Raw genomic sequence first — 24,762 nt, 5'->3', positions numbered from 1 at the left:
GGGAAGAGGATCAAGGAGGGAGAGAACCTGAGCAAGGGAGACACTTGTGGACAGAGTTCCAGCCTCAACTTGATCCCAAGAGGACCTGTGGGGGCTCTGGACCCTGGAAAGGTAGAGTCCCAGACCCCTCTGGCTCCTGGTGCACAAGATGGAGGAGTGAGTCTCAGAAGCTGCAGAACTGTCCTCCCAGAAGCCAGCCACTAGCAATGCTCATGGAGACAGGGGGAGGGCTGTACAGACTCCCTAAAGGGTTCCAGTGGGACCTGGGGGCACCTGTAGCACCCACTACAGACACTGTCTCATTTATTTTACTACACTTGGCCCTTGAACAACGAGGGGTTCAAGGCACACTGAACCCCCTTGCTGTCAAAAATCCATGTGTTACTTGTAAATAAAATTTTTTTAGAGATGGGGATCTCATCTTGTCACCTAGGCTGGAGTACAGTGGTGTGATCATAGCTCACTGCAGCCTTGACTTCCCTCGAGGCTCACAAGTCCCTGCAGAGCCTTCCCATTCTCTTTGGCATCTCCCAGATGTTCCAGCAACATGCACTGTTTTCTCCCGCCACACACCCCATTTTCTCCCTGTGGCTGTGCTCACTGCTGCCCCTTCTGCCTGGGATCCCCTTCTCTCAAACCCCACATTGCCCTGACATCATTCAGACCCAGACCCAGTTCAGACAGCACCTTCTCCAGAAAGCCTCCCAGGATGCCCCCAGCTTCTCTGTGCCGGCTCTACTGAGGCAGTCACTGCACTGCTTGTGGCGTTCATGGCTCCTCCCCAAGGTCACTGCACTGCCTGAGGTCAGGGCCAGACTCACATCCATTGTCCATGGGGGATAAACACGTGCTCCCAGGAGGGACCAGGCCTGCACTCCACAACTGCTTCCATTCTCACAACACCCCATTCTTCAGACATGGAAACCAAGGCAGAGAAGTCAGCCGGCCTTCTGTGTCACAGGCTTGGAAGAGCTGGGATGCTCAATCCCACCCACACTCTTTCCTCATCCAATTTCCTCAAAATCTTCCCATGGACAGACAGTCAGACATGGGCAGACAGATGTGCACCATCCAGCTGCCTGTCCACCCCTGGCCTCCCCCACTCACCCCAGTGCAGCCAGTAGGAAACAGGGGAGGAGTGGGCACAGGAGATGGCACACTTGTATCTATCTGGGGGCTTCTGGCTGCAAGTAACAAAAAATAAGCAAACAGGGATTTCAGTGACTAGGAAATGCATTATTTCGATAGCAAGATGCTCTAAGGAGTGTCAGGGCCCTGCTGGGCTCCTGGGCTGTTTGTGTCGTCTCTCTAGACCAGGGGTCACCAAACATTGGCCCATACACCAAATCCCCAGCTGCCTGTTTTTGTAAATAAAGCTTTATTGGAAAACAGCCACACCAGTTTAGTTACAGGTCACCTATGGCTGCTTTTGTGCTGCAATGGTAGAGTTGAGTAATTGCCACAAAGGCCATACGATGTACAAAGCCTAAAATATTTAGAATCTGACCCTTTGCCAAAGTTTTCTGATCTCTGCTGTATTCGTTTGTTTTCACACTGCTGATAAAGACATACCAGAGACTGGGCAATTTACAAAAGAAAGAGGTTTATTGGACTTACAGTTCCAGGTGGCTGGGGAGGCCTCACAATCATGGCAGAAGCTGAAAGGCACATCTCACATGGCAGCAGACAAGAGAAGAGAGCTTGTGCAGCAAAACTTCCATTTTTAAAACCATCAGATCTTGTAAGACTTATTCACTATCACAAGAACAGCATGGGAAAGACACATCCCCATGATTCAATTTCCTCACACCAGATTTCTCCCATGACATGTAGTAATTGTGGGAGATACAATTCAAGAGGAGATTTGGGTGGGTACACAGCCAAACCATACCATTCCACCCCTGAACCCTCCCAAATCTCATATCCATTTTTACATTTCAAAACAAATCATGCCTTCCCAACAGTCCCCCAAATTCTTTACTCATTTCAGCATTAACTCAAAAGTCCACAGTCCAAAGTCTCATCAAAGACAAGGCAAGCCCCTTCTGCCTATGAGCCTATAACATCAAAAGCAAGTTAGTTACTTCCTAGATACAATGGGGGTACAGGCATTAGATAAATGCAGCTGTTCCAAATGGGAGAAATTGATCTAAACAAAGGGGCTACAGGCCTCAATCAAGTACAAAATCCAGCAGAGCAGTCAAATCCTAAAGCTCCAAAATGATCTCCTTTGACTCCATGTCTCACATCCAGGCCATGCTGATGCAAGAGGTGGGCTCCCACCGCCTTGGGCAGCTCCACCCCTGTGGCTTTGCAGGGTACAGCCTCCTTCCCAGCTGCTTTCATGGGCAGGCTGGTGTTGAGTGGCTTTTCTAGGTGCACAGTGCAAGCTGTCAGTGGATCGACCATTCTCAGTTCTGGAGGATGGTGGCCCTCTTCTCGCAGCTCCACTAGGCAGTACCCTAATAGGGACTCTGTGTGAGGGCTCTGACCCCACATTTCCCTTCTGCACTGCCCTAGCAGAGGCTCTCCATAAGTGCCCTGCCCCTGCAGCAAACTTCTGACTGGACATCCAGGCATTTCCATAGATCCTCTGAAATCTCAATTCTTGACTTCTGTACACCCACAGGCTCAACACCCTGTGGAAGCTGCCAAAGCCTGGGACTTCCACCCTCTGAAGCAACAGCCCAACCTGTACCTTGTCCCCTTTTAGTCACGGCTGGAACAGCTGGGATGCAGGGCACTAAGTCCCTAGAGTGCACCCAACAGAGGGACCCTGGGGCTGGCCCACTAAACTATTTTTTCCTCCTAAGCCTCTGGGCCTATAATGGGAAGGGCTGCCATCACCATTGCCTTGGTGATTAACATTCAGCTCCTCATTACTTATGCCAATGCTGTGGCCAGCTTGAATTTGTCCTCAGAAAATGGGATTTTCCTTTATATCGCATTGTCAGGCTGCAAATTTTCCAGACTTTTATGCTTTGTTTCCCTTTTAAGACTGAATGCCTTTAACAGCACCCAAGTCACCTCTTGACTGCTTTGCTGCTTAGAAATTTCTTCTGCCAGATACCCTAAATCATCTCTCTCAAGTTCAAAGTTCCACAAATCTCTAGGGCAGGGGCAAAATGCTGCTAGTCTCTTTGCTAAAACATAACAAGAGTCACCTTTGCTTCACCTCCCAGCAGGTTCCTTATCTCCATCTGTGACCACCTCAGCCTGGACTTTATTGTCCATATCACAATCAGCATTTTGGACAAAGCCATTCAACAAGTCTCTAGGACATTCCAAACTCTAGGTGTTCATGCTATTATGGGTTCCATTGTTTCTAGGCCCTTTCAGCTGACTTAGCAAGGAAATATATGTGTGTATAGTAGCCCATATTTATACATATATTTATCAATATTTTATATTTATAAATATTTATATTTATATATACATATACATATATTTATAAATATTTGTATATGTAACCATCTGTATTTAAATTAAACTAAACATGAATTCATACTGCTATCTCCAATCCTAATCTGTCACCGCATGAATTATTCTAGCCTTCTCCCCTTACTTATCTGCAATCTCTCATCCCAGCAGTGAGAAACATGGGTCCCATCACTCATCATCCATTTATTTAATTATCCAGTTCCTGTGTACTTAGGTAGCAGCATCAGAATTGTTAACTGGTATCCTCATAGGAAATAATTTTATCAACTAGCATCCAGTTTTTATGTACAGTTCCTTTTGTCTTTAGTCTTACAGACTCTACTCATTTCCAAAGTTACTTGGGTTAGCACCCTTTCCCTTTCAGTGAGGTTGTTTCCTACATTTGTAATGCAGTTAGATTGTTCGGTCACATTCTGCATTTCACCCTGAGATTCCCTCAACCTCCTAATCTTTAAAAAAATTACATACATTAAGGTTCATTCTTTGTTCTGCAAAGTTCTATGGATTTTGACAAGTGCATAGTGTCATAAATCTACCATTAAGGTATCATTGATGTAGGGCAGGCAAACCCCAAAGTGGGGCTTAGCCTGCAAGGGTTCTTGGCCTCACCCAGGAAAGAATCCAAAGGTGAGTCAGTGGTAGGGTAGATGAAAACAGCTTTTTTGAAGCAGCATTGTTAGAGTTCTAAAAGTGTTACAGCCCCGTGACTGCTCCTGCAGAGCAGGGCCACCCTGTAGGCAGTGTGCTGACAGTAGCAGCTCAGGGCAGTTCTGCGATCGTACTTATACCTACTTTTAGTTACGTGTAGACTAAGGGGTGGTTTACACAGAAATCTTTAGGAAAAGGGTGGTAACTTTTGGGTTGTTAGGTCATTGTCGTGGAAAGGGGCAGTAACTCCCAGGTGTTGCCACGGTAATGGCAAACTGACATGGCACACTGGTGGTGTGTCTCATGGAAAGCTGCTTCCACCCCATCCCTGTTTTAGCTAGTCCTCAGGTTGGCCTAGTGTCTGAGCCCCACTTCTGGAGTCAAGTCCTGCCTCCTACCTCATCATTATGGAATAGTTTCACTGGCCTAAACATCTCCCATTTTTCACCTAATGAATCTCTTCTCCCCTTTACCATCCCCCCAATCCCCTGGCAACCATTTATCTTTGTACTATTACTATAATTTTGCCTTTTACAGAATGTCATATAATTGAAGCATACAATATGTAACATTTTCAGACTAGCTTCTTTCACTTAGCAATATTCATTTACGATTCATCCATGTCTTTTTGTGCCTTGGTAGCTCATTTGCTTTCATTGCTGATAGTATTCTATTGTATCAATATACCATGTTCTGTTTATCTATTCCCCTATTGAAGGACATTTTTGTTGTTTCATAATCACTAGTTTGCAATTCCAAACAGAGTTGCTAAAATGTTCATATGCAGGCTTTTTTGTGGTCATAAGTTTCAGATCCTCTGGGTAATACCTAGTACCACAATTGCTGGATTACATAGTAAGACTATGTTTAGCCTTGTCAGAAGCTACCAAACCATCTTCCAAAGTAGCTGTACCATTTTGCATTCTCACCAGCAAGAATGAGAATGCCTGTTGCTCCATATTTTTGCCAGCATTGGTATTGTCAGGTTTTCTTTTTATTTTAGTTATTTTAATAGATGTGTGATGGTAACTTATTGTTGTTTTAATTTGAAATTCCCTAGTGGCAAATGATTTTGAGCATCTTTTCGTATGCTTATTTGCCATCTGTATATCTTCTGTGTTGAGGTATCTGTTCAGATCTTTGGCCCATTTTTAAATGGGGTTGTTTGTTTCCTTATTGTTGAGTTTCACAAGTTCTTTGTATATTTTTGATACAAGTCCTTTATCTGATGTGTGTTTTGCAAATATTTTCTCCCAATCTGTGGCTTGTCTTTTTATTCTCCTAACATTGTCTTTCACAGATCAGGATTTTTTGTCCTAATAAAGTCCAATTTATTAATAATTATCCATTTTTTCTTTCATGGATCATGCTTTTCGGGTTATATCTGATAGCTCACCACCAAGCCAAAGGTCACCTAGATTTTCTACCCATATTTCTTTCTCAAGGTTTTATGGTTTTGTGTTTTAGGTCCAGGATCCATTTTGAGTGAATTTTTGGGAAAGCCTAAGCATTGCGTCTAGGTTGATGTTTTTGCACATGATATCCAAGTGTTCCAATTGTTAAAATTGTTAAAAGGACCAATTGTTAAAAAGGACTTTCCTCTCTACATTGAATTTCCTTTGCTTCTTCATCAAAGATCAATTGACTATATTTGTGTAGTCTCTTTCTGGACCTCTATTCTGTTCCACTAATCAATTTGTCCACTTTTTTGCCAATACCATGCTATCTTGATGGATACAGCTTTATAGTAAGTCTTCAGATAAGTTAGTGTGAGCCCTCCGACTTTTTACTTTTCTTCATTATTGTCTTGGCTATTTTAGATATTTTGCCTTTCAATATAAAATTTTGAATCAGTTTGTCAATATCTACAAAATAGTTTGCTAGGATTTTTATTGGGATTGTACTGACTCTATGAATCAGGTTGGGAAAAATTGACTCATTAATAATATTGAATCTTCCAATTCATGAGCACAGACTATCCATTTATTTAGATCTGTTATTTCTTTTATTAGGATTTTGTAGTTTTAGATATATAGATCTTATACATTGCTAGATTTATACCTAAGTATTTCATTTTTGGTTGGTGCTGTTTTGAGTGATATTTTTAACTTCAAATTTTAATTGTTCATTGCTGGTATATAGGAAAGTAATTAGCTTTTGCGTTAACCTGATACCCTAAGACATTGTTATTATTACTTATTAGTTGCAGGTACTTTTTGTTGTTGTTGTTGTTGATTCTTTAGGATTTTCTATGTAGACAATAATGTCATCTATGAACAAAAACAGTTTTATTTATTTCTTCTGTATCTGTACACATTTTATTTCCTTTTATTGTCTTATTGTCCTAGGTAGTTACCGAGGCCTTTCAGTACAATGTTGAACAATACTGAACAGAACTAGTGAGAAGGTTATCCTTGCCTTCTTCCTAATTTTAGCAGGGAAGTTATCCAGCTTCTCACCATTAAGTATACTGTTAATGGTAAGTTCTTTGTATAGCTGCTCTTTATTAAGCTGAAGCAGTTCTCCTCTTGTCTCAGTTGACTTGGGCTGCTATGACATTAATGCCATAGACTAGGTGGCTTAAAAACAACACAACTGTATTTCTTACAGTTCTGGAGGCTGGAAAGCCCAAGATCAAAGCCATGGTAGATTCAATGTCTGGGGAGGGCTTCCCTGTGCATAGACAGCTGTCGTTTTGCTGGGAACTCATATGGTGGAAGGAGTGAGAGATCTCTTTGAAATCTTTTTTTATAAGGGCACTAATCCCAATCATGAAAGCTCTTTCCTCCTGCTCCCATCTTATGCCATCACCTTAAGAGTTAAGATTTCTACATATACATTTGGGGATACACAGTCCGTCTATTGCATCTTTATTCCTACTACCTTTTATCAAGAATGGATAATGGATTTTGTCGGATACTTTTTCTGTATCGCTGATATGATCATATGATTTTTCCTCTTTAGCCTGTTAGTGTGGATGATGCTGGGTTTTCTGAGTGTTAAACCAGTCTTGCATACCACTGGGTCATGGTGTATAATTCTTTTTATACATGGTTGGATTCAATTTGCCATTATTTAGTTAAGGATTTTTGCTCTATGTTCAAAAAAGATATTGTTTCATAGTTTTTATTTCTTGTGAAGTTTTTATAAACTTCTGTTAATAGAGTAATTCTAGCCTCATAGAATGATTTACATAATGCTTCCTCTGTTTCTATTTTCTGGAAGAGACTGTAGAAAATTTGTATCATATCTTCCTTAAATGTTTGGCAAAATTCACCAAAGAAAACCATCTGAGCCTGATGCTTTCTTTATTGGAAGGTTATTAATTATAAATTAGTTTATTTGTTGACATAGGTATTCAGATTATTTATTCTTGTGTGAGTTTTTTGCAGCTTCTATCTTTCAAGGAATTGGTCTGTTTCACCTAAGTCACCAAATTTGTACGTTTAGAATTTGTTTTTTGTTGTTTTTTTTTTTTACTTTGTTTGTTTGTTTGTCTGAGACAGAGTCTTGTTCTGTTGCCCAGGCTGGAGTAGAGTGGCACAATCTCAGCTCACTGCAACCTCCACTTCCCGGGTTCAAGCAAGTCTTGGGCCTCAGCCTCCCTGTTAGCTGGGACTACAGGCATGCACCACCATAGCCAGCTAATTTTTGTATTTTTAGTAAAGATGGGGTTTCATCATGTTGGCCAGGCTGGTTTCAAACCCCTGGCTTCAAGTGATCCACCTGTCTCAGCCTCTCAAAGTGCTGAGATTGCAGGTGTGAGCCACCACGCCAGGCAATTTTTGATATTTTTTATTATCCTTTCAATGTCCATGGAATCAGTAATGATGACTCCTCTTTTATTTCAGATACTGGTAGTTTATGTCTTTTCTCTTTTTTCTTGATTAGCCTAGCTAGAGGTTTATTAACTTTATTGATTTTTTTAATGAACCAGCGTTTGGTTTTGTTGATTTTTTTAAAATTGTTTTACCATTTTTATTTTCACATCTATTTGCTTTAGGCTTAAATTATTCTCCTTTTTCTAGTTTCTTCAGGTGTTGACTTGGGTTGTTCATTTGAGATCTTTCTTCTTTGCTGATCTTTACATTTTAGTGCTAAAAGTTGTCTCTAAGTGCTGCTTTAGCTGCATCTTATAAGTTTTGGTATGTTTCATGCTTTCATTTATCTCAAAGTATATTCTAATTTTCCTTGTCATTTCTTCTTTGACTCATTGGTTATTTAGGAATGTGTTGTTTGAGAGCCAATCATAATCCCAAAGACACAGTCCCGAATGTTGAAATCTTAAAAGATAAAAGTCACCGGTCTGAAATCCCAAAATTTACAATCCCAAAAGATCAAAATTTCAAAAATATAATTCTGAAAAAAAAATTATTTAAAAGACATTTTAAAGAAGAAATTTTAAAGGGAAATTATTTGAGAAACATAAAAACATAACAGAACACTTCAGAGGCCACTTTACACAATAAAATAGGCAATAATAACACATATTTTTGCAAGCAGGTATACTAAAGACAGCCACATAGGTATAACAGTTATGAGCAGACAAACTGCGTAAAGAAATAGGTTAAAAAGGGAACGTATAAACTTGTATCACTATGGTTGGTAATTGTACGCAACCAGCTTTCTCACTGTGGTTGTCTGCAATACTGTGACAAACAATCTAAGTCTGATGAGATTGTTAAAAACCCACAATTGATTACCACTGCATATAGTTTCACAAAGAGCCAAGATCTCAAGAAATGTTATCTTTCACAAATGCAGATGTACAAAAAGGACATCTCTTCATTTATTTAGACAGTTTCAACATTTTTCCACACATGCACAATGCTTACACACAAAGTCAACATTGCGATAGTGCACTTTCATGGAGTCAAATTTGTAAAAAATGCATAAAATGAATTACAGCTCTCTAAAAGTCTCTATACAATTTATATTTTCAGTATTGGAAATGATTCAAACATGAAATACATAGCATGATGGATTGTAAAAACGAATGCTGACAATTTAAAATAATGAAAAAAAAAAAAACTTGAAAAAAGAAAGTGCTGGGCACAGTGACTCATGCCTGTAATCTCAGCACTTTAAGAAGTGGAGGTGGGAGGAGTGCTTGAGCCCAGGAGGTCAAGACCAGCCTGAGCAACATAGGGAGACTCCATCTCTACAAAAAAAAAAATTAAAAATTAACCAGGCATAGTGGTGTGTGGCTGTATTCCCAGCTGCTCTGGAGGCTGAGGTAGGAGAATTGCTTGAGCCAGAGAGGTCAAGGCTGCAGTGGAGTCACACCACTGCACTCCAGCCTGGGTGGCAGAGTGAGACCCTATCTCAAAAAAAAAAAAAAAAAAAAAAAGGAGAAAAACCTAAAAATCTAAAAAAATTGATGTAAGTAAAAGGTATCTCAGGTATAGATTATGGGTAATTCCTCAGGAATAGTCCATAAGAGCTGGCTGGCTTTCATGGTCATTAACTATGTTTTGCAGTCTTGCATCATGACAAATAGCTGCTTTTTTCCCTTTAGCACATGACTGTCCTCAAAAAGATGTTCACATTCACTTTCTGTATGGCCACTTTTTTTGAAATTCTGTGACTTAATAGACACTGACATGAGCATTCCCGATTATATTTTCCTATCTTCTGTGCCCTACTTCTGTGTTGTTTTGGGCATGCAAAAACCCGTTTCACACGCACTTACATACAGACCCGAGATGTGGCAGAAAAAATACTGGCAATCAAACAGCAACACCCAAAATAATGCTTTACTAGGATTCTAGTAAATCTACTATTTCTCAATCCAGTCAAATCAACACCTAAAATTAAGTCTAAAAGTTCACCCCGGTCAATTTGGCTCCCATATACACATCTCTTTAGGCCATACTTAATTTTTAAATAATGACAATAACAAGGTCATAGTTCTGCCTGACATGATGCAACCATCCCATGATTGTGATTTTTGGGATTTGAGACTTTAGAGATTTAGACTTTAGAGATTTTTATCTTTGAGGATTTCAACATTTGGGATTATGGCATTCAGCATTGTGTCTTTTGGAATTATGATCCAAATCTATGTTGTTTACATCCAGACATTGATAACTATTGATATAGTTTAAATCCGTTGTGGTCTGAGAACATACTACGTATGATTCCTATATTATTTTAAGTGTGTTAAAATGTGTTTTATGGCCCAGAATTTGGTCCATTTTGGTGAAAGTTTTATGTAAGCTTGAGAAGAATGTTGTAATTTGCTGTCAGATGGAGTATTCTATAAATGTCAATTACATCTTGTTGATTGACACTGCTGTTCAAATCAATTCTATTCCTACCGATTTTCTGCTTTCTTGATCTATCAATTACTAAAGAGAGGTGTTGAAGAGTTCAGCTGCAGGAATAGGTTTTTCTACTTCTTATTGCATTTCTATCAGTTTTTGTCCTGAATATTTTTATGTTCTGTGTTAGGTTCATACATGTTTAGGATTGTTGTATCTCCTTGGAAAACTATCCCTTTTATTATTACGTAATGTCCCTCCTTATTCCTGATAACTTTCCTTGTTTTGAAGTCGGCCTTTGTGAAATTAACATAGCTATTCCAACTTTCTTTTGATTTGTGTTAGTATAGTATATCTCTGTCTATTCTTTTACTCTTAACCTGTTCAAGTTTTTTATTTAAAGTGGGTTTCTGTAGACAATATATAAAAGGATATTGTTTTTAAAAAATCTATTCTGGCACTCTGTCTTTTAAATGGTATGTTTAGCCCATTCACCTTTAAAGTGATTATTGATATATCTGGACTAATATCTGCCATGTTTGTAGCTGTTTCTCTTTGTTGTACTTATTCCTTATTTCATTTTTTATCTTCCTGTTTTTCTGATGTCTGATGTCTTTGGCTTTAGTGGAGCATTATATGATTCCATTTTTCTCCCCTCTCCTAACAAATCAATATTTCATTTTTAAAAATTTAGTGGTTGCTCTAGAGTTTTCAATATACATTTACAATTATTCTTAGTCCAATTTCTAAAAATGGACTGCTTCATGTAGAGTGCATGTATTTTGTAACAGAGTGTCTTTATAACAGTCTGCTCAGACTGCCATAACAAAATGCCATAGACTCGCTGGCTTAAGCAACAGAAATTTATTTTCTCACAGTTCTGGAAGTTAGGAAGTTTAAGATCAAAATGCCAGCTGATTGGGTTCCTGGTGAGGGCTTTCTCTTTGGGTTGCAGATACTTAACTTCTTGCTGTCACCTCACATGGACTTTTCTCAGTGCATGTGTGTGGGGAGGTAGGGAGTGACAGAGGGACGAAGAAAGACAGAGAGAGAGAGCAGTGAGAGAGAGAGAGAGAGAAAGAGAGAGAGATCTTCCTCTTTTTATAAGGCCACTAATCCCATTATGAGAGTCCCACCCTCGTGACCTAGTCTAACTCTTAATTACCTCCCAAAGGTCTCATCTTTAAATATTATCACATTATGAATTAGCAGTTCAGCATAAGAATTTTAGGGGAACATAAACATTTGGTCCACAGCACAGAGTTCCAATTCCTCCCTCCTGTTCTTTACAACATTTCTGTAAAGTTATTATCAATGAATACATTTTTTCTATTGTTATTTTGAACAATTACCTGTTAAATCATCAAAATAAGAAACATAAAATTTAATTTTATCTCCACTTATACTTTATTGAGTGCCCTTCCGTTTTTTTATGTAAATCTGAGTTTCTGACCTACATCATTTTTCTTCTCCCTGAAGAACTTAATATTTCTTGCAAAGCAGGTCTATTGGCAATAATTTCTCCAGTTTTTGTTTATATGGGAATGTCTTTATTTCTCTTAATTTTGAGGGATATTTTAACTGAACATAGAATTCTAAGTTGGTAGTTGTTTTCTTTTGACACTTTAACTATTTTAGTCTACTAATTTTTTTTGTTTTTGTTTTTGTTTTTTGTTTTGTTTTTGTTTCTGCTTGAGTGGTTTCTGGAAAGAAGTCTGATGTAATTATTTTTCTTGTTCCTCTATAGGTAAGATAGGGCTTTTTTCCTTTCTGGCTTCTTTCATTGTTTTCTCTTTATCTTTGTTTTTTGTCACTTTGAATATATCTAGGTAGATGTTTTGGTGATTATCCTGCTTGATGTTCTGTGAACTCCCAAGATCAAATAGTTGGTGTCTGTCATTAATTTTGGAGAATTCCCAGCCATTATTGCTTCAAGTATCTCCTCTAGTCCGTTTTCTCTTTCATCTCCTTCTGGTATTCCAGTTACCCATATATTAAATCTTTTGAAATTGTCCCACAGTTATTGGATTTTCTATTCTGTTTTCTTCCATTCTTTTTGCTCTTTGCTTTTCCAATTGGGAAGTTTCTCCTGATGTACCTTCAAGCTCTTCCTTTCCTTTGCTGGATTTATTCTATTGATGAGCCCATCAAAATATTCATTATTTCAGTTAATGGTGTTTTTTATTTCCAGTATTTCCTTTTGCATCTTTCTTAGCATTTTTGTTCTCTGCTTACATTGCCTAACTACTTTTTTTTCCCATTAGAACCCTTACCATATTAATCATAGTTATTTCAATTTTCTGCCTGATAATTCCAAAATCTGTGTCATTGCTAAGTCTGGTTCTGATGCTTGTTTTGTCGCTTCAGATTATGTTTTTTCTTGCATTTCAGCATGTGTGGTAATTTTTTATTGAAAACCAGACATCAAGTATTAGGTAATAAGAATTGAGGTATAGAGGCCTTAAGTGTGAGGTTTTATGTTATTCTGTCCAGGAGTTGGGCTGTATTTAATGTTTTCTGTAGCTGTAGTGCCAGATACTTCAAATTCCTCTAGTGTCCTTGTTTTCGTTATCCCTGTTCACCTGGGGCTCTCCTAAGTATTCCTCCTCAAAGACAGCCTGTGTCTTCCTGCTCTTCCGGGTGAAATCTCCTATTTTCCTGAAGCCCTATTGGTGTGGTGGTATAGTATGGGGAAGATAAGTATTTTATAATCTTATGATTGAATCTGAGTTACTTCGTGTGCTTCTGTTCCTGGGCTGTGACCTTCACAAGTGTTGCTTAGCTTTTTCTCTCCCTGCTTAGGTAAGACAGGAAGGCTGAGGGCTCCGGTGGAGTCTTTTTCCCTGGAGAGCAGGACATTTTTGTGGAGGACACTTTGGGTGAATTGCAATGGCTACTCTTTCCCTTCCATTGCCAGCCCAGCTGGGGATCTTCTCACTCCTTTACTCTAAAAACCTGGAGGGATTCCTAGAGGTAAAACCCATGAAAATGTGGGGGCCCCTGAAGACTGCAGCTGCCAGGATTAATTTTCATGCTAGTACACACTCATCCTCTGACAATTCACCGAAATTACCAGTTCAGTGTTTCTACCAATTTATTCCAAAAACTTCTTCCCCAGGTAAACAGATATCAGTGGGGAGTCACTGGATTCAGTCATCTCTGCATATTTTAGGGTGGCTGTTTGCCCTCTGACTTCAGTTCTCTGAGGAGTCAAAGAAAAGTTACTGATTTTCAGTGTGTTCAGATTTTCTTGTTGTAAGGGTTAAGAGTGATGACTTCTAAGCTGTCAGCATGTCAGAGCTGAAAATGGAAGTTCTCCTGCAACACTTTCTTTCTTCTTCCTTTCTTTCTTTTTTGAGACAGGATCTGCAGGTGTAGTGGTAATCCACTGAGGTTTTTGAACAACCTCATCAAAGACTTCAGTTGTTTGTCACAGTATTTCAGATGACCACAGTTATGAAGCTGGGTGCACACAATTACCAGGTTGCCCATGCTGGAGTGCAGTGGTGCGATCATAGCTCACTGCAGCCTCAACTCCTGGGCACAAGCAATCTTCCCACCTCCACCTCCCAAGTAGCTGGGACTACAGGCACACACCACCACACCTGCCTATATTTTAGTTTTCATTTTTAGTAAAGACAGGGTCTCATTATGTTGCCCAGGATAGTCCTGAACTCCTGACCTCGAGTGATCCTCCTGCCTTGGCCTCCTAATGTGCTGGGATTACAAGCATGAGCCAGCATGCCTGGCCATCTTTCTTTCTTTTTTTTTTTAATTTAAAAAATTGAGACACAATTCACATTCCATAACATTTACCTTTGTGAAATGTACAATTCAGAGTTCTTTTAGCATATTTACAAAATTGTGCAACCATTATCATTATCTAATTCCAGAACATTTTCATTGCTCCGAAGTGAAATCCTATTCCCATTAGTAGTTGTTCCCTCATTTCCCTCTTTTGCCATCCCCTAGAAACCCCTAATCGATATTCCATCTCCATAGATTTGCCTGTTTGGACAATTCATCTAAGTGGCGTCATATGATATGTGGTCTTTTGTGTTTGGCTTCACTCACTCAGCATATTTTCAAGGTTCATCCATGTTGTAGCATGAATCAGTGCTTCATCCCTTTTTGTTGTTATTGAATAATATTCCATTGTATAGATGTACCATATTTTGTTTATCCACCAGTTGATTGACATTTGGGTATTTTCTACTTTTTGGCTGCTACAAACCACTATGAATATTCTTGTGCAAGTTTTTGTGTGGACATATGTTTCATTCCTCTTGGATACAGACCTGGGAGTGGAATTAATTGCTGGGTCATACAGTAGTTTTATGTTTAACTCTTGGAGGAAGAAACAAACTGTTTTCCTCAGTGGATGCACCATTTTATATCCCACTGGCAATTTATAAAGGTTGCAATTTCTCCAATTCCTCACCAATATTTGTTATTTTCCTTTTTCTTTCTTAATGGCCACCTTAGTGGGTACAGAGTGGTGTCTCACTGAGGTTTTGATTTGTATTTCCCTAACGATGAATGATGTTCTGAATCCTTTTGTGTGCTTATTTATCATTGTACATCTTCTTTGGAGAAATGTCTTTTCATTGCTTTGCCCATGTTTTACTTTGGCAATTTGTCTTCTCAGTGTTAAGTTGTAATACTTATTTATATACTCTAGATAGTGTATCTCTATCCGATATATGGTTTGCAAAATTTTTCTCCCATTCCTTATGTTGTTTTTCATCTTTTTGATAATGTTCTTTAAAAGTACAAAAGTTTTTCATTTTCATGAAGTCCAATTTAGCTATTTTTTTCCGTTGGTTCCTTTTAAAATTTCAGTGTCATGTTAAAGAAATAATTGCCATATATGGTCTATCTTGAAGAATTTTTCACTTGCCCTGGAGAAGGATGAGTATTTCTTGTTGCTAGATTGGGTTTCCCAAACATGCCTGTTATTAAAGGAAACCAAAACTATTTCACCCCAAAATATATCTATCTGACATATTTCTAGATGGCTATTCAGAGGTCCTGTGAACCTAAGGCTAGCCCTGCAAAGATGTCTCTTGTAGGGGAGATCTGCATCTGCAGAGGAAATATAGTGAAGTAAACAACAGATGTGAACAGGCTCTGTCTAAGCCCATCTTGTCCAGATCTAAAAAAAAAATTAACTGAGAGTTTGACACCTTTAAAGTTCTGACAGAGAAACATTCCTACCGGCTACCATCTATTCTTTCTAAGGTGAAGTTTCATCTGCAAAACAAGATTGTCTTTGCTCCATGCATTTCCTCCCCTTCTCTCCTTCTCATAACCTGCATTGCCACCATAACATGTGTTCCATGCGCCAAACTATTCTTTCTGTAAGCTCACGATGCTATAAAAGCATCAGCCATCTGGACATTTCTTTGAGTTTTCATATTTTGTACGACTCCTGTGCACACAGTGCACCTAACACATTTGTATTCCTTTTTTCCAGTTAATCTGTCTACTCTCAGTTTGTTTTATAGTCTCAATTTTCCAAAACTTCAGGGGAAAAATTTCACTTCCCTGCCTCATCTAGACTCTATTTCTTGTTCCACATAAGGGAATGCGGCTCTACACTCCCCATGGTGCCAGTGCAGAATCCGGAATCCCACCCTGGCCTCCAGCTCACTGCCTCCTCTGGCCTCTTCATTGTTATGTCCAACTCTTCAACACCAATGACATCTGGATTCTGCCCTGCAGCATAATGAAATCATCTGTGCTTTATCTATGAGATGTTTCTAAATCTGAAACTCAGTAAATGGCGTTTACATTGTGACTGTGCTGATATTGTTCATTGCATTGCAAAGTCCCATGCAATGTAAATAATTGATTTTTGCTATTATTTTTATTACACAGTGCTATGGACTGAGTTGTGTACTCTCCAAATTGGTAAGTAGATGCCCTAGTGCCAGTGGGATGGTAGCTGGACATAAGGCCTTTGGAAGGTGATTAGGTTTAGATATGATTATAAGGATGTGGCCATCATGTGCCCTGAGATCAGTGCCCTGAGAAAAGACACCAGAGAGCTTAGTTGGTCTCTCTCTCTCTCTCTCAATGACACAATGAGAAGGCAGCCATTTGCAAGCCAGGAAGAGAGCTCTCATCGGAACCTGACCATGGTGACTCCCTGCTCCTGAATTTCTAGCCTCCAGAACTGTGAGAAAAGAAACTTCTATTGTTGAAACCACTCCGGCCATGGTATTTTGTTATGACAGTCCAAGCTGACTAAGAAACACAGGTAATCCATTTTTATTATAGAAAGAAAGAAAATCTAGAATACACATCACCTATGTATCTCTGAGACATACTCCATACTCTCAGTATTTTTCTGGGTTATGGATAATCATAGACATTTTAAAATGGAATCATACAATTTATAAACACTTTTTCCCAGTATACTGTGAACACTTTTCCATATCAATAAATACAATTCTAGATCCCATTTTTCATAGCTTCAGAGCATTTCACTGTACAGACTTCCTAATTCATTGACCTGATCCCTTTTGTTTGGATATCTAGGCTGTTTGTGCCTCCTTCACCTTTGTAACCAATCCTGTGATGAACATCTCATGCGTACATCTTTGAACAATGTAATATTATCTCTAGGATAAAAGAAAGGAACTCTGATTATTAGCACTGCTACACACACAGTGAATGGCCCATCACTGACGATGAACAAGCAGAGACCACATGGCAAGGTTGGGACACAGGCATTCTCTGGACTGACTACACTCTCTCAAAAATGCTTTTCATTCCTAGACCTTCACCCAGTGATCTTGAACCAGTTGATTCAACATTTTGGTTTTCTGTTAAAACAAAATTAAAATAAGTTTATGTATCAGTTAAATCTTTCTATAGTAAGTGACCTACACCTAAATGAGACCTATTAGCAGAAAAGGACATTGTTGGCGCATATAATTGAAAAGCCACAGTCTAGAGCTGGGCTAAATTATACGCTACTGGATCTAGACATGCTCACGGTGGTGTTAGGGAAGAGTTTGTCTCCACCATCAAATTGCTGTTCTCTCTACCGATTTCTGTTCTTCCTGGCACTATCTTTTCTCTAGGCTCATTTCCTTACACTTCTAAATCCACTCCGAAGAAATTAGTCCCCAGTCCTTCCTTCAGATGTCTCAGAATTGAAGCTCATTGGCTTGGCTTAGGTCACATGCCCATCTCTGGACCAGTCACTGCAGCCATAAAAATGGAAGGCTCTAATTGGCCAAGCTTGAGTCCCACGCCCTGCCCTGAACCTTGGAGACGGAGTCAGCGCCACATGGATTGAGAAGGGGTGAGGAGGTTTTCAAAGGAAAATTGAGGGGATTTTACCAGAAGAAGGGGTTGGGTGCTGGGCAGCTAGCAAGAACAGATTTCACTACACTGGACAAGTAAATGGATTAATCACGAAAAACAGGAAGACTTTTCTAGCTATGGCAATGTGTCCAGAATTCGTGGGTTCTTGGTCTCACTGACTTCAAGAATGAAGCTGCGGACCCTCGCGGTGAGCATTACAGCTCTTAAGGTGGTGCGTCTGGAGTTTGTTCCTTCTGATGTTCGGATGTGTTCGGGGTTTCTTCCTTCTGGTGGGATCGTAGTCTCGCTGGCTCAGGAGTGAAGCTTTAGACCTTCGCGGTGAGTGTTACAGCTCTTAAGGCGGCGCATCTGGAGTTGTTTGTTCCTCCCCGTGGGCTCGTGGGCTCGCTGGCTTCAGGAGTGAAGCTGCAGACCTTCGCGGTGAGTGTTACAGCTCATAAAAGCAGTGTGGACCCAAAGAGGTTGCAGTAGCAAGATTTATTGCAAAGAGTGAAAGAACAAAGCTTCCACGCGGTGGAAGGGAACCCCAGCGGGTTGCCGCTGCTGGCTGGGGCAGCCTGCTTTTATTCTCTTATCTGGCCCCACCCGCATCCTGCTGATTGATAGAGCGAGTGGTCTGTTTTGACAGGGTGCTGATTGGTGCGTTTACAATCCCTGAGCTAGACATAAAGGTTCTCCAAGGCCCCACCAGAGTAGCTAGATACAGAGTGTCCATTGGTGCATTCACAAACCCTGAGCTAGACACAGGGTGCTAATTGGTGTATTTACAAACCTTGAGCTAGATACAGAGTGCCGATTGGTGTATTTACAAACCCTAAGCTAGACATAAAGGTTCTCTACCTCCCCACCAGACTTAGGAGCCCAGCTGGCTTCACCCAGTGGATCCTTCCCCAGGGCTGCAGGTGGAGCTGCTTGCCAGTCCTGTGCCATGTGCTCGCACTCCTCATCCCTTGGGTGGTCGATGGGACTGGGCGCCATGGAGCAGGGGGCGGCGCTCGGCAGGGAGGCTTGGGCTGCACAGGAACCCACGGAGGCAGGGGAAGGCTCAGGCATGGCGGGCTGCAGTCCCCAGGCCTGCCCCGCTGGAAGGCAGCTAAGGCCCGGCAAGAAATCGAGCGTAGCGCTGGTGGGCTGGCACTGCTGGGGGACCGAGTACACCCTCCGCAGCCACTGGCCCGGGTGCTAAGTCCCTCATTGCCCGGGGCCAGCAGGGCCAGCCGGCTGCTCCCAGTGTGGGGCCGCCAAGCCCACGCCCACCCGGAACTCCAGCTGGCCCACAAGTGCCGCTCGCAGCCCCGGTTCCCACTCGCACCTCTCCCTCCACACCTCCCTGCAAGCTGAGGGAGCCGGCTCCGGCCTTGGCCAGCCCAGAAAGGGGCTCCCACAGTGCAGCGGTGGGCTGAAGGGCTCCACAAGTGCCGCCAAAGTGGGAGCGCAGGCAGAGGAGGCGCAGAGAGCGAGCAAGGGCTGTGAGGACTGCCAGCACGCTGTCATCTCTCAGCAACACTCTTGCATTGTGTAGACAGTGCAGTTTCCTGTGCATGAAGCTGGGGAAGGCAGCCGTGTCTGAACCAGTCCGTCCATTTCCAACGACTTCAGGTTAGTGTTAAGTTGATATTTGTTGAAATTAGTTCAGCATGTGTGTCTGGCTTCCTGTCTCAGTCGCAGGCCTAGACGGAACGTTCAGTGTGAGGAAGAATGTGTGAGCCAGCGAGGAGACAGAACACACAGCAAACCCGTGCCAAGTCAGCAATGCATTTTCTTTAGCACTTTGTACAGTTGTTCTGAAGCAAAAGAACTGTTTCTAAAAATAAAACAAAATATTATAAAAGCTTCACAATCAATTTGAAACAAACCATCGATTTAAATGTGCAAATAAATTTTAAAAAGAAAGATACATCTGTGTGTCTGTTTGTGTGTGTTAGCCCACTTCCTCTAACTTCCCCTTCTCACCCTCACCCCCCACTTCCCTTCCTGCCCCCTCCCCCTCACCATCTTGCCTAATAATTCTGTGAGCAGAGGGCTGAAATCATGACGTTCAACTTATTAAAAGGCTTTTATTGAGTTCAAACTTATTAAATTTGTCTTTAAAAGCTTCTAACTTGATTGAGTGAGTGAGTGAGTTTAAAAATGAATTTTTTAAATTCACAGAGTTAGAGTCCTGCCTGCCCTTCTTAGGAGTTGGCAAAGGCAGAGGAAGCTGCAAAGCCTGAGGTCAGGGCCTCCAATCTGTGGTCATACAATCTGAATTCAAATCCTCTCCACTGCCCCTTTCCAGCTATTCAACCCCTGCATGCTACTTAACCACTCCAGGCCTCAGCAGCCATAAGGAATAACTTACCCAGAAATCTGTCACAGGTGTGGTTGGTATCCCACCCACACCCACTTGGCCCTTTGCATTTCTGTCCACATGGGTCCAGCTTCCAGCTGAAGGCATCTGTGCCTTGCCTGGAGTTTCTTCTGGCCCCCATGTAGCAGGCCAAGAGTGCCAGGGAATTAACACCCCCTGCCAGGGGCAACCTCACTGAGTGATGATGGGAGTGGGTGGATCAATACCCCAGTTCCCTTGTCCTATGGGTAGATCACCCTGAGGCATGTGCTCTCCCAGCATTGTCCAGCAGGATTGAGCTCCAGCTGCCCGCAGAAGTCATCAGCAGATGGCACATCCTTGACTGCTCTCCATCCTTCCTGGGCTCACCTCCACACCCACCTCCCAGAATTTCCTGAGACACCTCTCAGATAACCAACTTGCACTCAAAGCTCTCCTTTGGAGTGTGCTTCTGGGAGTGCTCAGCCTCAGACAAACTAGAAAGCAGTGGTCAGTAAAGTGAGAAAGTCAGAGAACCTTGGAGGAGAAGGGCTCACGGAGGAGAAAGCACAGAGAGGCTATGTGTGTGTCTGGGGCTGCGTATATGAGATCAGTGTGCATATATAGTCACCTTGTTCTATTTTTAAAAATTTTAATGATTTTTTAACCCAATATATCAAATATTGTTTCAACATGTAGTCAATATTTTAAAAATCATAATGAGGAAAAAATCTTAAATATTAGACTCTCTTCTTCTAGCTAGTCAGCTTTCTGTGCCCCTGAGTACTTGGCACAATGTCCTGTTCCCTTGGGTGCATTCAGTCAAAGAAACCTTAGGAAGCAATGACATTGCAACTTATTTTTTCTGACAGGCCTCAAAAGCCATGCTAGATAGCAGAGTTGTCTGGCATAGAAAGCATTTCTTCTTATCTTTGCAGAATTATAACAACAGATTTGTTCCTAGCAATATTAAAATTGCTAAGAGCTTGGGTTCTAGGGTCTCATAGCAATCCCATCTTTAATGCTCACTAGCTCTACGATCTTGGCCAGTCAACTTGGTAATTTCTCCATGTCTCAGTTTCCTTGTCTGTGAAATGCAGATTGAATCTTAATTACCTACCATATAGCATTGCTATAAGAAGTCAATGAAATAGTGTAAGGCACTGGAAATTGAGTACACGATAAGCTCCAAATAAATGTAAGTTGCTGTTGGGTTACCAAGTCTTTTAGGGGCCGTCTTTGGGTCAAATTTCAAAGAAGGATACCCATTTTAAATGAAAAGAAGTTACACATTAACATGTAAACGCATCTCCCCTTGCCCTGTCTTCTGTCCCGCACTCAGCAACACCCAATGCCACCATCAATTCACACCCTGTCCACTATTCTGGGAGGCCAGGGCCCTGTCCCTTGGCTGTGTGTCCCTCCATTTCCCCATCTTACCTTTTAGGTGTGAAAGTCTTAGAACATCAGGCCGACAGACGTTTCAAGAGCCTCTGAAAATGTTTGTGCCCAAAAATATGGAAGAAAAAAAAACCCACTGCAAAATTAAAATCAGTAAATGTTTAATTAAACATCTAGAAAACTAACATTATGGGGAGTTCATTAATTGTTCCATTTAGTTCTCATAAAAATTTCATGACACTGCATTATTTTTGAAAAGAATTTATAGGTGGTGAAATTTTCCTTATTTTGCAAGAATTCCCAAGAATAATGCTTGGTAAATTGTGGCCAATTGTAATTAAGTGAATTTTTTGTAGGCAAATAATTTTGGAAGCAAAATGATTTTTAAAATCTTTTGATTATAATAAAAGTTAAATATGAAGTGGCCTCCTTCCCTCTCCCCTTGCCCACTTCCTGTCACCTGTTCTCCCAGCAACCAGGGCCACCTTTCCAAATCTTCCACTTGCCTTCGATGAAAATCTTCCCCTGGCCCTTCCCTTACCTCCTGGGTAAAAATCTCAGTTTTCTACCAGGACTGTCCATGCCCACTTCCCTGACCTCTTACGCACTTGAGAGCAGGTGCTGTTGCCCCCCGCTCAGGTCACCTTTACCAGTCAGTGCTGGGGCCCTAGGACTTGGTCTGAGTCACCCCATTCATCCCAGGACCAGGCAGTGTGGCCTCTTCTGCAGCCAGAGTGGGAAATGGAGGCAGGAATCAGCAAATGGAACTGCTATTGTTAGAAAGTCCCTTGCAAAACTCATGTGGAAATTTAATTGCCATTGTGATGGTATTAAAAAGGTAAGACCTTTAAGAAGTGATTAGGTCAGGAGGGCTCTGCCCCCATGAATGGACAAATGCTATTTTTTGCCAGTATAGTTTGGTTATCTTGGGAGTTCAGCTCCTTTCCTCTCTGTCTCATATGCTTGTATGCCCTTCTGCCTTCCACCATGAGATAATACATCATGAAGTCCCTTGCCAGAGGCTGGTGTCATGCTCTTGGACTTCCCAGCCTCCAGAAGCATGAGCCAAATAAAGTCCTATTGTTTATAAATTACCTAGGCTGTGATGTTCTGTTATAGCAGCAGAAAACAGACGAAGACAGAGACGTTTCTCCCATGCCCTGCAGGGCCCAGCATGTGGCCCGATAAAAGGAAGGCATGAGAAAGTATTTGGCAAATGATCAGGTGAGTGAATAGGATTGCTTTATTACCAGAGAGAGGGACAGCTGAGCATCACATGGTGATAACATGACTAGCTCCTGTTTATTGAGCACATACTATGTGCCCAGTGCTCTACTAGGACCTACAGGTACACAATCCCATTTAACCTGTGCAACAATCCCACAAGGTAAGTACTTCTATGACCCCCTTTACAAAGACATAAACTGAGGCTCAGACAGAGCAGTAACTTGCTCATGGCACAGAGTTAAAAAGCTGGGTGCCAGGACCAGAACCCCAGGTCTCTTCAACTCCAATGGACACAGATAAACAATGGAGGCCCCATCAACAGCTCTGCCTTGAAGAGCAGAGAACAGGGCCAGGGCAGACTCCTCTAGGGACTGCAATGAAAACCTGCTTTCCTGGACACACCAGTTTTACTCAGTCTTCATTCCGTCCCAGGAGGATGACTTTGTGACCTTGGGCAATCTCCATTCCCCTCTTCAGCCACCCCTGGTTCTCTGACCCTTGTCCCTGACCAAAGACATGTTATTATTCACATTCAGTACCTTTCCACCTCCTCCCCCTGCATGAATTCACAGAGGAAATCTGAAAATAAAATCCAGGCTGCCTGGTAGAAAGGAGACTTGGGTTTTGTCAACACAATGTGCAGTAAAAATATCTCTCTTTTAAAAGAGAGAGAGAAAAATTTAAAGACTCAAGATCAGTAACATGTAATTATCATCTGGTTTGGGCGGAGAGCTCTAATAGTTTCCAGAAAAACACAAGCCATGAACAGGGAGTGCGCCTTCCAAGGCAAAAGGAGATGTGGACTCCAGCAGGCAGTGGTGCCATCTTGGAAGTGTTGCGGCCTTTGAGGCCCTTTCCAGGCAGAGTAAGGAGGCACAGCAACTGCTGAATAAATAAACCCCGTGAATGGACACACCTGAAGACACAGAGGAGGTATCTTTGCTCCTTTCTTGGGGACACCATGGAACCTTGAAATGGCAGAGATAGCTAGGTCTCTGCCAATATCTACTGTCCCCCATTTTAAAGTCATAGAACCCCAATTTTAGCTGAGCACATGGTGACCCACAATACAGACCATCTTTCCAGGCCTCCCTTACAGATAAGAGCCACAAGACTGACCAATGGGGTATTAGTGGAATGTGTGTGCAACTTGTAAGATGCGTGCTTAAAGGGAGATATCTGCCCTTGTTCCCTTTCCTACTTCCTGCTGGAAGGAATGCAGATGTAATGGCTGGAGCTTAGCAGCCATTCTAAAATGTAAGGCAAACTTGAGAATGAAGGCCACAAATGGCAGACCAACAATGTAGAAGGACCCCAGGTCACCACACTAAACCTGGAATGCCTACAACTCTTTCAAGAAAAAGACACAACTCTATTGTTTTAGCCACTGGTATTCAGGCTTAAAGATAATCCTTAGGGTCAAACTCAACTTAAACAGCTCTTAAATAGAGAAGAGAAATAAAGGCAATCTAAGTATTTAAAAGTAAGACTCCCACTCAGTGGGTGACAAGCACATAGCAGATTCCTGGCTTCATCTCCAGATGTGCCATGGAATGCAAAGAAAGGTGGAACCTACCCACGTGAAATGTTTTCTTCTTTCTCTTTGTCTATTGCTCTCTTTTGTTTGTTTGCTGTCTAAAGAGATACTGTGGAGATGCATCACATTTTCTAACTTATGCAAATGTTGTGAGCACATACTAAGTGTCAAAAATGCTTTTTCTTAGTATCTCTGCTTTATAGTTAAAGAAACCGCAGCTCAGAGAGGTAGCGCCACACAGCTGGGAAGGAGAACCTGCCCTGGAGAAGAGACAAGACAGAATCCTTGTCCAGGGAACTTCCCGAGGCGCTTGGTCTCCGCTGGCACGGTTGTCCCTGCTACAAACTCCTAAAAATGGCTCAGGCCCAGAGGGGCTCCATGTGCCTTCAGGATGTGGCCACGGGGACAGAAAGGGGTCATTCAAGCACAGTCTGGATGGAGACCAGCCGTGAGGGGCACCAGCCTCCTCCCTGCAGCAGAAGCCATCTTCCTAGAAGTAAGGCTGGCACCCAAGACCAAGCTAACATCCCTCAACCTGACCTGCAAGCCCACCAGGGACCTGGGGTCAAGGCCTGAGCTGCAGAGGCCAGGGAAGGAAG

The sequence above is a fragment of the Gorilla gorilla genome, chromosome 21 (genome assembly GCF_029281585.2).
Source record: "Gorilla gorilla gorilla isolate KB3781 chromosome 21, NHGRI_mGorGor1-v2.1_pri, whole genome shotgun sequence".
In the NCBI taxonomy this organism is placed as follows: Eukaryota; Metazoa; Chordata; class Mammalia; order Primates; family Hominidae; genus Gorilla; species Gorilla gorilla.
Note: the sequence above shows the minus strand (reverse complement) of the source record.